The sequence below is a fragment of the Octodon degus genome, unplaced genomic scaffold, assembly GCF_000260255.1.
Source record: "Octodon degus isolate 3935 unplaced genomic scaffold, OctDeg1.0 scaffold00036, whole genome shotgun sequence".
NCBI classification, from domain to species: Eukaryota; Metazoa; Chordata; class Mammalia; order Rodentia; family Octodontidae; genus Octodon; species Octodon degus.
Genome location: NW_004524612.1, coordinates 16,189,242 through 16,203,897, shown reverse-complemented (window position 1 = coordinate 16,203,897; position 14,656 = coordinate 16,189,242). Strand labels below are relative to the sequence as shown.

General features: G+C 53.1%; 1 protein-coding gene across 1 annotated transcript in view; it reads left to right on the top strand.

Moving 5' to 3' along the window:
• Xkr6 (XK related 6) overlaps window positions 1-14,656 on the top strand; it is a 235,644-nt gene that overhangs the window by 215,854 nt on the left and 5,134 nt on the right. The window lies entirely within an intron of this gene.

Sequence of the window (14,656 nt, the reverse complement as noted above, 5' to 3'; positions counted from 1 at the left end):
AGCCATAACATGTATCATCTGGAGTCCAACAGCCAGTGCAGTCCTTCTGGCCAGCAGAAAACTCCAGAGCCTGGTCTTTACTGGCAGGATATTTATCAGCCTTTTGTTTTGAGCTCTTAGGAGAACCTCCCATACAAACAGCCTGAGGCATTCTAGCACTACTCTTTCAGGTGGCATGTCTGAATCTTTCCCAGCTCTTTCCACAAGCCATTCCCAAAGGCTCTTAAATCACAGGGTCAGGTATAGTTCCAGCAATGACCCCACTCTTGGTACCAAATTCCATCTTCATTACTTTTCTCTCATTGCTGAGACAAAATACCCAGCACCCAAAATTAAAGAGGAAAGAGTTTATTTAGCTCACAGTTTGTGGAGGTTTCAGTCCATAATCAGCAGGATCCAAGTAGAGTGGAACATGGCAGAGAACAACAGTTCATGGCAGCAGAAAACAACAAAAGCAACAAAGCAAAAAGGGAGGAGTAAGAGAGCAAGCCTCTTTCCTTCCCTTATATTGTATGCAGTATACCCACCCCAGGGTGGGAATAGCACCCATACCCATACCCATACTCCCAGCATTGGACCATGAGTCAGTCACAAACTCTATAAGCCTATTCCATTACTGCATGAGGCTTTCAGAAACATCTAAATATAAACCATAACAGTGAGCCTGGGGCTGGGTATGGTTGAGACTTGGCAGTTACATCACCTTTCCTTCCTCTTGAGCTTCTCTGATGCTTGAGTGAACTTTGCCCAGGGTCAGGCTGGGGGACTCATACCCTCAGAGTGCTGGAGTGGCTAAGTCCTTTTCCTCATGGGACTCTGGCCACTACCTCCCCTTCATCCTATCATGGCCCAGATGCATTTGGAATGAGTTTGAAAGGTCACCCACCCTTCAGGAGTTTAGAGTTCAGTGCTCTGCATTTTAGATTTTGGAACTTAGGCACTGGATCTTTGAGGACACAGAAGAGAAATGATACTGGGGACATCACAGGGGAGGTAACATTCAGTCTGGGTCTTGACAGATGAGTAGGAGCTCACTTAGAGGAGAAGGATGGGCATTAGAACTACAAGTACCAAGAGACAGGACCTGAGAGCCTGGAGGGTAGGTGAGGAGGAGCTCTGAGCAGGAGGACAATTGGGTGCACTGCCTGCAGGAAATGTGAGAAATGGTGGTGCTAGTGGTGGCTGGGTTGGCAATACTCGTTAAGACTTGAGGAGCTCAGAACCAACATCTAGTCCAAGCATGTATGAGTTGATGAACCCACTGAAGTCCCCTGGCAGGCAGCTCTTGAAGCAGACAAATTTTTCTATTCCCATTCTGTGGATGATGATACACATGAGGCCCAAAGAAGTTGAGCACCATGCCCAAGGCCATAGGTTTGGGAGGGGAGACAGGTCTTTATCCAAAGCCTGTGCTATTAGACAAGACAACTATGGCTGAGTCTGGAAGAGAGAGCCTTGCAAGAACTGTGTGGGAGCAGGTCCCTGATGCAAAGAGGGAGGAGTGACTGTCATCACTGTGGCCCAGCTGGGGACCAGTGTATGCCCATCAGCACTGATGTGTGGGTGTACGTGGCCTCCAGGTGTCACTATAATCACAACGGCTGGGCCAGAGATGAAGCCTCTGCCTGTCACCCTCTGCACATCTGCTGTAGCCTGGTGATTTGAAAATGTCCTGTCAGAGCTTCCTGCCTGAGTCACCTCTGCAAAGTGATCATGGAGACAGCTGAGCATGGCCAGCCAAGGAACGGGCCTGAGACTGAGGACCTTTGTATCAGACCCAGAACTCTGCTAGTGACACACAAGTCATGTCCTTGTCTGGCCATTCCTTGGGAATCATTCCCATTCCAAGTCCAGACATTAATGTCACAGCCACCCGCTCTGGGGAAATGATGACACATAAGGACTCACCATCATTCTAGCCTTGAAAACTCAAGGACTGACACTTCTGAGAGACAAAGGGTGTCCAGCCTCTTCGAAGGCTGCCTGTCCTGCTGCCTTGCACATAAAATGTCAGCCTTTGTGCTGGAAGCTGGAACTCCAGCAAATATGTAGCTTCCCACTTTTATTTTACAGATGGGAGAAAGTTGAAGCCCAAGGGAGACCAAGGGACTTGTCCAAAGCAGCTCACCAAATCAGTGAGAAGTTTGGCTGTGAGTCCCAGTGCCTCACACATCCAATATGGTGCACACTCCTTAGGTCTTCTTAAACTTCTGTCTCACAGGAGCCAGAGAAAGCCTCAGGTGTCCTCAGAGGTTGCAGGGACCCCTCAACCCTTAACCAGGGGTGTGACAGGAGGTCCCTGGATGGGGTTGGAGATTGGGCTGGGACTGGAACTTGGAGGTACAGTGATGGGAAACAGAGCTGGTAGGGTGCAGAGTAGCCCTGCTTAGGGGGACGTGTCAAGGATGTGCTTCCTCCTGGGGGCTGAATTCTCTTGGAGATGAGCAAAGCAGACTATGACTTGTCCTTCTAAGGGGCACTCTGTCATGTGGCACTTTACAGGTGTCCTGGGATTCCACGAGTGGGGAGGTGTCACCCATGGAGGCTGTCACTCCCACTGGAAGGTGGCTATGCAGACAGGGAAGGAAGTTGCCCAGGGTCATATAACAAGGAAGGCACTCATGAAGGGATCCCCTGCCTTGCCACCCTGGCCTGCAGTTGAGATGGCAGTGTGACAGGAAGAGGCCTTGCCGCCCCCACCCAACCATTCATAAGCACAGATCTCAGGGTTACACTGGCATCCATGCAAGCATTTTGCTGAGACGAAGACATGTGAGAGAAGATGAGGCTCTGCAGCCAAGTGTGGATTGTCCCTTACACAGATGTGTCTGAGATGCAACGAAGCACCGCTCTTTCTGTGTCTTTGGTGTCAACCACCCTACTAGTTTCTTCTTTCTTAACTCCACTGGCAGATTCCTCCTACATCGCAAGCCCTTCTGCTGACTTGTACTGGAATTTCACACCTGCTTCTTTTTCTAGCAAAAGCTCTGACCAACAGTGATTCAGGAAGGCAAGTGACCTTTCCCCCTTTCCTGCTTGCACTGGGCTAACGTGCTGTGCTGTCTCTAGCTGCCAGCTTCATGCGCTGCTTCCTGTCTTGGTGAGGGTGAAGAGCATCTTGTGGGAAGCCTCAGCTCCCGTGGCTCAGTCCCCTGACCAGGCTTCACTTGGGGAAAGAGCAAGAACTCTCACTGCTGGCTGCTGGATTCCTGCATTGCCTCCCTTCTTTGCCCTCCCTGAAAGGGGTGGCACCAATGTCTATCCTCTTGAGCATTTCTTTTTCTTAAGTGAGAAATGTTCTCTGGTCCTTTCCAACCCTACTCATGTGCACATTGGCTGACACTTTCTGTGGCTAAAACAAAATACCAGAGACTGGGTGATTGAGGAAGAATGGAACTTTCCTTAGCTCGCGACTCTGGAGGCTGTGAAGGTAAGAGTGTGGCCCCGGCACTGGGTGTGGGCTCCTCACAGATCGTAGTGTGGTGCAGGGCAGCATGGTGAGACCGAACAAGCATGCCAGCCTGGGTCTCTCTTGTCCTTTTGATAAAGCCACTGCTGTAATCATGAAGCCTCCAAAAGCCTCCACTCCCAAATACCACTTGTGCAGCGGAGGATTTGGATTCCAGCACATGAGCTTGGGACCACCTTCTGACCACTGCAGGCATTGCCTGGAACTCTGGTCACAGCAGTGTGAGGCTGCCACCCTGAAGCAATGCTGGCCTGACTGGGGGCTGGAGATCCTAGGTCTGTGCTGCTCACCATGGCCACGAATTTCCCACTTTGTTCCCTCATAAACAGGAAGTCAGATTTGTTCCTGAAACAGCCATTTCATGGCATCGAACAACACTGGGCAATGACTCACCTTACCCAGAGCCACAGGGCATGTGTGCCCCCTTCTGCTCATGCGCCCGGCACTGCCTGGTGGGACTCTCCTTGCTTGTAGCTCTTCTGGATGGCAGCTGGACCATGTCTGGGATGCTCTGACTTCGGGCCAAGAGCATTTGCTCCCAACTTCTAGGCTGCCTATCGTATTCCTATGTTGTGGCCACCAGCAGATAAATTAAGGAGAAGATGCGCAAGTCAGTTTGTGCTCCTTACTGTCCCGCCTGTTCATCGTTGCTGAGATGGAGAAGCACCTCAATACAGGATCTTCTTCTCTGGCTAGAACAGACAGATGCATCCCCCCAGAGTCTCTCCCTGACTCTGCCTCCTGTTCTCCTCTTGAGCCAGTGTCATGGTGCATTTGCTTGGTGTGGACCCCCAGGACCCCTTATCCAGGCCACAGCAACAAGTGTTTCCTTTTCAAAGTCACAGAACTTGCTAAACTGCCTCAGTCTAGTCCAAATCAAGCCTTCCAAGGAGGATTCCCCTAACAACTGGGGACAGGGAGGTTCACCATCAAGTGGCAGAAAAATCCAAGAATGGAGAACTCCATTTATTTGCTTACAGTCAGTACATATGGAGCAGTGACTGGCCATGTGGTCATGTTTGTGCATGACAAGCCGGCATAAAGAGGAACATTGCTACGGGTTCAGCAGGTGGTGCCCCGGGGCAAGGCTCCAGGGCAGCGAGGACAGAGGCCTGGGCAGTGACCAGCAAAGAAGTGCTTATTAATCTGTTGCACGTCCTGGCACGCTTTTAGGAGCTGGAGATACAGTGAGAACAAAGCAAACAGAACCCCTGCCTCGTGGTGCCTGCCTCTCTTGCCAGTGCCTGCCTCTCTTGATGAGAGACAGGCAGTAAGCAAAGCAAACATTTTGTCTCACATGTCGGAGAATAACAAGCCCTGAGAGGCGCAAAGGAGCAAGCCGAGAGGAAGGGAAGCAGAGTCACTCACACCCCTTGGCCAGGTGGAAGCATTCACAGGTCACCTTGGAGCACAGACGTACAGGTGGGAGGGAGCAGGCGTGTCCATCTGGAGGAAAGGGTTGCAGAAGGAGGAAAGACAGAGGAGAGGCCCTGGGTGATGGGAGCTGCTTGTGTTGGAGGGCCAGAGGCAGGCAGAAGAGGAGGTGAGTCAGCACGAGTCCCAGGCACCACGGGTCCAGGCCCAGGCAGGGAGCCCTCTTTAAGCCCAGTTCAGCCCTGCCCACCAGGCCTGCTGCCCAGAGCCCTCCTCAGTGAGATCTTCCTGCCTATGGTCTGCACAGGGAAGCCACTGGCTAAGAGGGCACCATGTGTGCAAAGGCTGCTGAGCTGAGCTGGCTGCTGCAAGAGGTCCTGGGCAACTCTGCTCCCATCTCCTCTGGGCCGCCGCAGAGCTCCTGAGGCCCCTTCCGACCTGGCCAGCTCTGGCACTGAGAAGGAAGCAGTAAATCTCTGCCGGACACGGCCATCAGCCCTGAAGGATCCTGGACTCCAAGAAAAGCCCAGCTCCGGGACAGGCTGCAGCTAACTGGCCGTCAGAACAGCTGCTCAATGCTGCAGGCCCCAAGGAGAGCCAGAGCAAGTCTTCCTTGCTGCCACGCCCTCGGAGCCCTTCTCTGCTTGTCCCCTTGGTCGCCTCTGGAACTGTCACATGGAAAAAAAGCGCTGCCTCCTACTGGCCCCAGTACAGCTTCCCATGCTGCCCCTGGCCTGGCTTTGTGCATCATCCTCTCAGAGCACATCACTCTGGCAGGGAACCCCTTTCTCCCTTCTCCCGGAAGTGGCCTCATTTGCAAACCATAGCTAATCGCTCTGTGCCAGAGGATGGGAGACGTAGGTGGCATCTGTGCTCTGGACACACAGGAAGCACCCCAAAGTCAGCAGCCAGTGTTGACTCTCTGCCCTCTAAAGTGACAGTGGGGCCTCGGCTTGAATGAAGGCGTTTTCCCCACAGGCATGTCTCTTTCAGACCCCCAGTGCCCAGGACTCGTGGGTCTCTCTGTGCCGTGTTCTTGCCTTTTTAAAGAATAATCTCACAGGGCTGGTGAGAGAGCTCAGCGGACTAAGCACCTGCTTAGGCAAACAGAGGGCCCAGAGTTTGATCCCCCACACCACAGTGCTAGCCCCACCCCCAGGAGCCCTGAACCAGTCACCAGGTCTGGGTGTGGTGGTGCACATCTGTAATCCCAGACCTGGAGAGGCTGAAAACAGGAGGATCACTATGAGTCCAAGCTGCATAGTGAGACCCTGTACAAAATACATTAAACAAAAAATAAAATAAAAAAATAATAATCTCACCTACTGTTATCTGCTTCCAGAGTATGCCCAGGGTGGTGGGATGCTCCATGCCAGGCTTTGGGCATGAAAATAAACAAATATATAAATATATATATATTTATGTTGTGTGTATATATATATTTATATCATGTGTATATGTTAAAAATAAGAATGTATATTTACATGTACTCTACATATTCTCTATATATGAGTTATATATATATGTATACATACAATATATATTTAAAATATGCATATATGGAGAATATATACAGTGTATTTTATATGTACTTATTATATAAGCAAAGATGTACCTACAGACTTTATATTCCACAAACAATAACTAACGCTTGGCAGTCCCTTGCCCAGGGCCACACAAACAGAGCAAGCTGGGGACACTGAGGCATAGCCCATGTCCCTGCCAGGGTTCTAGCTTCCCTACCATCCACTGTTAGTTCTGGAAGCATCAGGGCATTGAACCAGGCTAGCCGTGTGCTCCTGGATGCCAGCAGGCTTAGGGGACCCGCGGGAGGGCAGATGGCCCTGCCCCGCTAGCTCAGGCCGCGCCTGCTGGAGGGCTGATATTTCCTCTGTGCATTCTCTGAGCCTTGCCTTCATCCAGCCCCTGGTTGATGGTGTCTCCTTATCTCTGGCAGCGTCTCAGAAGGAGGAGGCAAGTGAAACCACTGCTGGAGTTAGCTTTCCTGCTGTCAGTGACCTTGAAGCTCCTTTCAGGGCTGGCTGGCACCAACGTGGGCCGGGCCATGTTCCGGAGGGGCCTAGTAGTACTTCCCACCATCCCTGCTTCCCTGGAAGCTACTGGAGAAACACATCTGGGAGCGTGTGCTTCAGATCAGGAGATGGACCTTTGTTTAGGAACCAATGGCTCTTTATCCGACCAGGGGTTTCCCTGTGTCTATACCACAAGGGCCTCTTCCAGGACATCCATCTCCTTGGAAAGGTCAAACACATCTCCAGCTGTTCCAACACTGAAGAACACAGGAAATAAAATTCCCTGCCCCATGGGACTCACCTCAGAGCTACTGTATTTGGGGCCAGGTCGTTGGTGGCCCCAACACTTTCTGTGTGTGCATGGAAGGTTATTTAGAGACATTGCTGGGCTCGACCTGCTAGAGGCCAAGGTCACCACAGCCTGAGTTACAGGGAGCCAAATGCTGCTGGACACCATCAGATGTCCCCAAGGGTGAGGTCACCCAGTTAAGAATGATTGTTGCTGTTGGGTGGGTGGTTGTGGATCTTACTGGCTGCCCGTGGCCCCCAAGATGCTGCCTCCTGACCTCAGCACCTACAGATACCGCAGTGTACAAAAGGGACTGTCTAGAAGTGATAAGGGCCTGGAGACAAGAGATCGCTCTGATTAACCCTTTGGACCTGATACAAAGGTAGGAGGAGATCAGAGGGGCAGGAATCAGTGTGACAAGAAAGAGTGTTTGAAATCAATCTATAAAGATTGAAAGCAGAAAGACTGAAGGCGCTGTGCTGACTCTAGAGATGCAAGAAGACCCGGCTGCTAGAAGCCGGCAAAGCAAGGGCACGGATTCTCCCTGGCACCTCCAGGGGGCGCCCTGCCCTGCTGGCCCTGCAGGGCCCAGCCTGACTTCCACACTCCTGCGATGTAAACTGCGTTGCTTTCAGCCAGTAAATTTGTGGCCATTTGTTACAGCAGCCACAGGCAACTGGTGCGGTGGGGCAGGCAGGCTTAAGGAGCCATCCCGGCAGTGCTGCCCTCCCGGCACAGGCAGCACAGGCCGCAGGAGCACTGCGGTTACAGCATCCTTCGCTCAGGGCGTCAGCAGCAGGGCTACCCGGGTTTGCACAGAGCAGTGCTTAGAAAAGAGCGTCTGTGAAGCTTCTGTTCAGCAAAGATTTGCTCGGTGACTTCTGTGCAGGAACAATGGGAAGTTTTTCTACTCTGGAGACTCAATGTTAGTTCCATCCAAGTTACAGTTAGGGGAGGCAGAGACAGACTCCGTGGAAAGCGAGGCTGTAAAATAGCAATGAACAAGGAGAAGGTACAAGGTCAGCCCAAGATGTCCACCCCTGTGCACCCTGGGGTCTCCCCTGCGCCTGGCCTGAGCCTGGAGGATGAGAGGAGGTGGCTAGGAAGAGAGAGGCAGGGAGCAGGGCTCTAGGTGAGCAAGGACAGAGGCTGGAGGTGGTGTGGCCCGCCCAGGCTCCTGGTTGTGGGCTCCACTTGTACCTACTCACGGGGGCATTGCGTATGCAACCGCTCCTTCAGTCCCATGGTTCATGCATGGGTGGTGTGAAGTTGTCGTCCAACTTCTACAAAGAAGAGGTTGGCATGGTGCCTGCATCATGTGGCAGAGCTGGTTGGCTTTGGAGAGTGCACCAGGAGCACTCTGCTGCCCTTCTCTTGGACCAGCATGATTTGGTGGTGCTGGACACGGCCCACAGCCTAGCCCGGACCCTGGTCGTGGTCACCCCTGGGTTCAACATGATGGGAAGGTATCTCCTCCCCAGTAAAAGCCAGGAAAGCAGTGACGCTCGTGGCTTAGAGGCCTAGAAAGCCACATGGTGGGACATATTGTGGCCTAGTCACTTTGACTGCTGTAGCATGAGCAGAGTATTGTGACAAGAGCAGACTGGGGAGATGGTTAGGAGCCCATTCCAGGAATCCACGCAAGCACGATTCCCAGGATTGGGGTGCCATCACCTCCAAAGTAGTCCCAACACTCTGGCCTCAGTTGGGTCCTCAGCCCTCAGACCACACATTTGACCTTGACAGGCTTCAGAGATGACCCGAGGGCTGACGGGTAACGTCATTCCTTGCGGAATGACAGGAAACTTGTGTCTAAACTAGAAAGCGGAATCATTATTGTGTCGGGGAGAAGGAGAGCTACTATTTTCCCAGTGATTGAAAGGGAATTTGAGTTTTGGATTCACACAGGCTGGAGTTCACACCCTACTCCGGTAACATCTAACCCCTTGATACTGGAAAGGTATTTCTGCGTTGAGCTCCATGGTCCGCACCATGAATCAGCCTATTGCTCCTTGGATTCATAAGAAGGATGGCTGTGGTTTTTGTGGCCGATGCCAAGTCTACAGTCTGGACCAAAGTAGCTGTGTGGCAGAGGCAGGGTGTCACCCTTATTGCAAACTTGTTAGAAAGTAGCACATGCTAGGATATGCATGGGTTCAGGTCAAAGAAAAGGTATTTACTGGAAACTGGTGAAGTTGCTACCCTCCTGGAGGCCAGGTTCAAATGGTCTGCCTAGAGCTATTTCTCCAGCCAGAGATTTCAGCCTGCCTGAGACACCCCAATCCTTCTTCCTGTGTTGGTCCCAGGCCACTTTGTCCCCAACCTTCCCAGTCACACACACATGTCAGTCTTAAGGGTCATGGTCATGGATGGTGGACACCACCTTGTCCTCTCTGGCCGTTGAGTCAGTGCAACCCTCATGGGGATCACACCTCCAGATATAGAAGTGCGAGGACAGTATGCATGTTGGTCCTTGTGAAAGATGGTGCTGAAAGAACACAGACCTGAACTGACTCACTGTGAGATCATGGTTCAGCAGATGGTTAGAAAGGACATTGCTTTCTTTGTTGCGTTCACATTTGGCTTAAGGAGGCTGGTTCTGACTGCACAGATAGGGGCTTGTGGTGGGGGACAAGAGCAGGTCCAAAGTATGACATCAGGTTAGGAACTAGACTCTTCTCATTTGTGTAGAGAGCCACCAAGCTTTCCAGGAAGGGTTATTGACCCTGCCTGGTGGTGGGCTGGTAAGTGTGGCAGAACCAGCCCTTGGCAAGCCTGGGTGCAGCCCTTCTTAGCAGCGTTTGCCAGATGCTGGGGGCCACATCTTTCTGCCATGATGGTTTTGAGCCTCTGGTTTGAGGTCAGCCAGTCCCCTAAGTCCCTGAAATTCTAAATATGGGCAATTTCAGTGTACCCCGACCCTGGCCCTGGGGACAGACATGCAGTCCCAGGCTCAGCACTGGTGTTCCTGTTCCCAGCTCAGTGGCCTTCTGTCCTTGAGCCTGGCACCTGGCGGCCCTCAGGGAGGCTTGTTTCCTCCCTCTGGCTGCCTGGAGAGGGACTGGCTTTGTGATGTGTCACCTGGCAGAGACCTGGAAGGAGACAGTGGTGCTTGAAGAGGCGGTGGGCACGGCTGCTTCATCTTTACCTGGGGACATTTCCAACGAGAGACTGCGGGCTTCTTAAAATGGAGGAAGATGGGGGAAGTGGATGTGAAAGAGAGATTGCCGCTAAGAGGAGCTCGATCGAGGAAAGTATAAAAGAGCCATTGGCAGGGGAGGAGAGAGAGGAGGCCAGGCTGGGAGGTGGACACTCACTGGCATGCAGATGGGCCAGTGGCCAGCTCGGTATGGGTCTTGTTTCTGGGACTCTAGGGGCCCAGGTCACTGGAACACAATGCCAGGTGGACAGGCAGCACCAGTGTGTGGGTGTGGCCTTCACTGTGGCTCTACCTTTGTCGTCAGTAAAACAGGGATAATAAGCCCAGCATGAAGATTGCCAGGAAGTGCTCAACAGCTGAGGCGGGCGTGGTGTCACAGAGCCACAGCCCCGGCTGCTCGTGAGGCTGAGGCAAGAGGAGTGCAAGTTCAAGGCCAACCTGGGCAAGTCAGTGAGATCCTGTCTCAGAGAGAGAGAGAGAGAGAGAGAGAGAGAGAGAGAGAGAGAGAGAGAGAGAGACGGACAGATGGACGGACAGACAGATGGATGGACAGAGACAAGAGAGAGGGGAGAGAGGAGGAGGAGAGAGCAAAAAGAGCTGGAGAAAAAGAGCTATGCTAGAAGAGAAGTGAGGAACTGTCAGCTGAGAGAGGATAGAATGGATTCTGGTGTCTGGTGTCACACAGGAAGAGAGGCTGGTCACCAGGCCTCCAGTCCTCTACAGGTGGCCTCTGGTGACTGGTTGGCCACCTCAATGAGAGCTCACAGCAAGTGCTAAGCCTGGGTAAGCTGGGGAGAGACAGGGAAAGCATGCGGGAGGGGCTGGGCCTGAGCAGCCCAACTTGGGGTCTGGCCATGCCCCTGTGCTTAGCACCCCTTCGACTGCCTCTTCTTTAAATGTTTTTCCAGCATGTGAATGGGGGGAAAGTTGGTGCTGGGTGCCCTGTGGCAAGGGTGGAGGAGGAGGAGGATGGTGACCAGCCTAGCCTTGTCCATCCTGGGGTTGGTGGTTGTCTCTGGCTCAGGGTGACAGGTGCCATCTCTAGATGCTCCTGGGGCTTGTCAGAGTGCTGCTGCTGCCAAGTGACACAATTATCTTTCCTCCTCGGGGTCTCTGTCTGCAGGGGGGTCAGCTACTGTTTCCTGACAGGTGGCACATCTCTCTCAGGGTGCCCTGTGTGGTGGGCCGGACCCGCTCCAGCCAGATGCCAGCCGCCCTGCCACCCCATCCGCTCAGCTCCTGTGCTGCACATCCTGTCTCCATCATCCCTGCCCAGGTTCTGGTCACATCCAGCCCAGTCCCTGTCACTGGGCCGCCCCTCCGCAGTATGCCCACTTTCACATATTTTGCTTTGTTCTACAGGGCGACATGCCCAAGTAGCAGCCACCATTGATATGGCATCGAGGTCACCAAGTTGGACCTCCCCTCATGCCCATCTCTCTTGCTCTGCTCAATGGGTCACAAGGCGGGCTTATTACGTTATGGCACCTTAGACCCCAGCCCGTGGACAGAGACCTTCTCTCCAAGTCCTGCCCTGGGCACCTGCCCCGAAGGCTCTGCCTACGGACTCCCAGGCCAAGCCACTGGACTTGGGTCTGCTCAGCAGGAAGCTGCAAGTCCACCTGCACCAGGGAGAGTGAGGAGGCTCAAAGGTCGCCCCCCGGAGCCTGTCACAGCTGAACACCAGCACTGCACCACGTCCAGTCTTGTCTTGGGAACACAGAGGCTGGCGCAGCAGTGGGGAGGCATGCTGCGAGCTCGGGTCTTGCCTTGGAGAAGCATTGGCTTTGGGGTTCACCTCAAGCGAGGCAGAGCATGGCCCATCCTGTGGGCCACCACAGAGAGAAAGCTGTGAGTCCCCAGGATACCGGGCTCCCCGCAGGCCTTGGAAGATGAGCCACCGTACAGGGGCAGGCAGCGCCCCTAGCGCTGCTGGAACGGCCTCTTTCTCTGTGGCACTAACGTCCCTCTGCTGAGGAAGGCAGATAGAGTAGAACTGAAATGTTTTTGCACTCCATTTGAGGCCCTTGTGTGGACTCCCAGGGTCCCTCCCTTCCTGCGCCAGTTGCAAAGTGCACCTCCTTCGCACCTTGCCTTTCTTGCTGCTCTGCTTGCTGACTGAGGCCTGGCTCTGCGGCCCGTGGGGCTGCTTTCCAGGCCACCAGAGTGGAAATGTGATTTTTAAGTCCTGGTTCTATCTCTTAGTAGATGTGCACTTTTAGAAAACAATTCTTAAATTTCTTTAATTAAAGAATGAGGGTACAGCTGGAAATGGCTCATACCTGTGATCCCTGGTACTCTGGGAGGCTGAGGCAGGAGAACTGAATGAATGTTTGAATCCAGCCTGGGGAGTTTAGTAACTTAGGGAGACCCTGTTTGAAAACAAAGTATAAAAAAGGGTCTTGGGATATAAGGACCCATGCAAAGGCCTTGGTTCAATCCTTAGGGGGGAGGGGGAAAGGGGGATGGGGAGGGAGGGAGAGTGAGAGGGTGACATTCGTGTCTTAAAGCCACCATCACAGAGTGCTCCGAACTGAAGGTTTGCAAAACAGACCTCTATTTCTTCAAAGATTTGGAGGCTAGAGGTCCAAGACCAGGTGTCAGCAGGGCTGGTGACCCCTGAGGCATCTCTCCCTGGCTGGCAGATGCCACCTTTGCTGTGTCCTCTCATGGTCTCCTTCAGCTCATGTGCCCCTAGTGTCCCCTCTGTACGTCTGAATGCCCTCTTTTTATAAGGGCACTGGTCAGGGTGTGTAGCCTGGCATGAGAACTCTCTCTGAGGATAGTGGCCTTCTGAGGAGTTTCTCCAGAGTGAGGGCCTTGGCACAGGAAGCTGGGGAGCCACTCAGCCCACAAGCAGGCATCTTTCCCAGGGCTGGGCTTCCAGTGGCTGTGGGCTCTGAGTGAGGGCCGTTGACTCAGGTGTCCCAGAACATGGCTGTCACCCCAGCTTCCCATCCTGCCCCTGCTGGATCCCTGCAGTTAGCTAGCCACCTCTGGCCCACCGTCTGCTGGTGGCCTTTCTTCTCAGAGCTGTCCTCAGGATCAATGAGGCCATTGTCCTCATGCAGGGAAAATAATCAGGAGTGGCTTAGCCACAGTCACATGGTCTCACCAGATAACGTTGTGGCTGATGTTGCAGATGGTTTCAGACTTGTGCTCTGCAGGTGGGCTGAGAACAGGTCTACCTAATGCCCTTGTTACTGGTTCTGGAGCCCCTGGTGGGTCAAAGGTCACCTCCAGTGAGTATGTCCTGGAGCGGGCCTGGGCTCTCAGTGTTCCCTCTGTGGTGGGCGTGGCTCTCCCATAGCACCAACTTTGGACTTATAGAATGTGCCTGGAGCCTTGGAGGGAGCGAGGACCTTGATGGGGTGGTGAGTTAGAAAGCAGTCAGGGCAAAGGCTTGAGCCACTGTCAGGAAACCCCCTTCTGCAGGCTCCTCCCTGTCCCTGCTGCCTGCAGAAAATGGAGCAGGCACTGTGTGGGGACCAGACCTCCTTCATGTACCTTGCCCTGCCCACCCAGACCCTGAGCCTCCATGTGCTGTGGATGGACAGGTGAAAGTCGCAGCGTGGGAACTGCTGTTGGATGATGCTGGGCACGGAGCCTAACTCCACCGAGTCAGGACTAGATGTGGCAGAGAGGTGAGACCGGCTGTCAGTCTGCAGCAGCACTGCCCAGGGGCCAGCAGTCCAGCCTTTGTGTAACTGGCCCTGAGCCCTCCTTGGAGCTTAGCAGAGATGTCTTGCAATATTCAGGGACCATTGTGTCAAATCCTGCTGAAAAAATCCAGAAGTCCCAACCAAGAGTCAAGGTGGTAGGTGGTTGACAGAGACAGGAAGGCTGGAACACCTCGCAAAAGCCATGACAAGAACAGAGCCCAGGCCTCGAAGTCACAGTGAAAGATGGGACGTGGTATAGGTAACTAGAAGATGGGAACGAAGAGTCCAGCAACTGTTTGGCTCTGCTGGTGATGGCTGTTACCCATTCAGAGTCCCTTCACTCGCTTCAGAAATGAATGAGCCTGAGCAGTGGAGTTGGAGCAGTGAATGCTGGGGCTGTGTTGGGGACCCAAGGCTACTCAAAGGCACACTTGGAATTAGACCAAATTAAGCTGAGCACGATGGGACAGGCCTGTAATCCCAGCATTTGGGAGAGTGAAGCCAGGCTGGGACACTTAGTTCAATGTCAATCTGAATTACATAGAAAGACCCTGTCTCAAAAGAAAGAAAGGAGAGAGAGAAGAAGAAGAAGAAGAAGAAGAAGAAGAAGAAGAAGAAGAAGAAGAAGAAGAAGAAGAAGAAGAAGAAGAAGAAGAAGAAGAAGAAGAA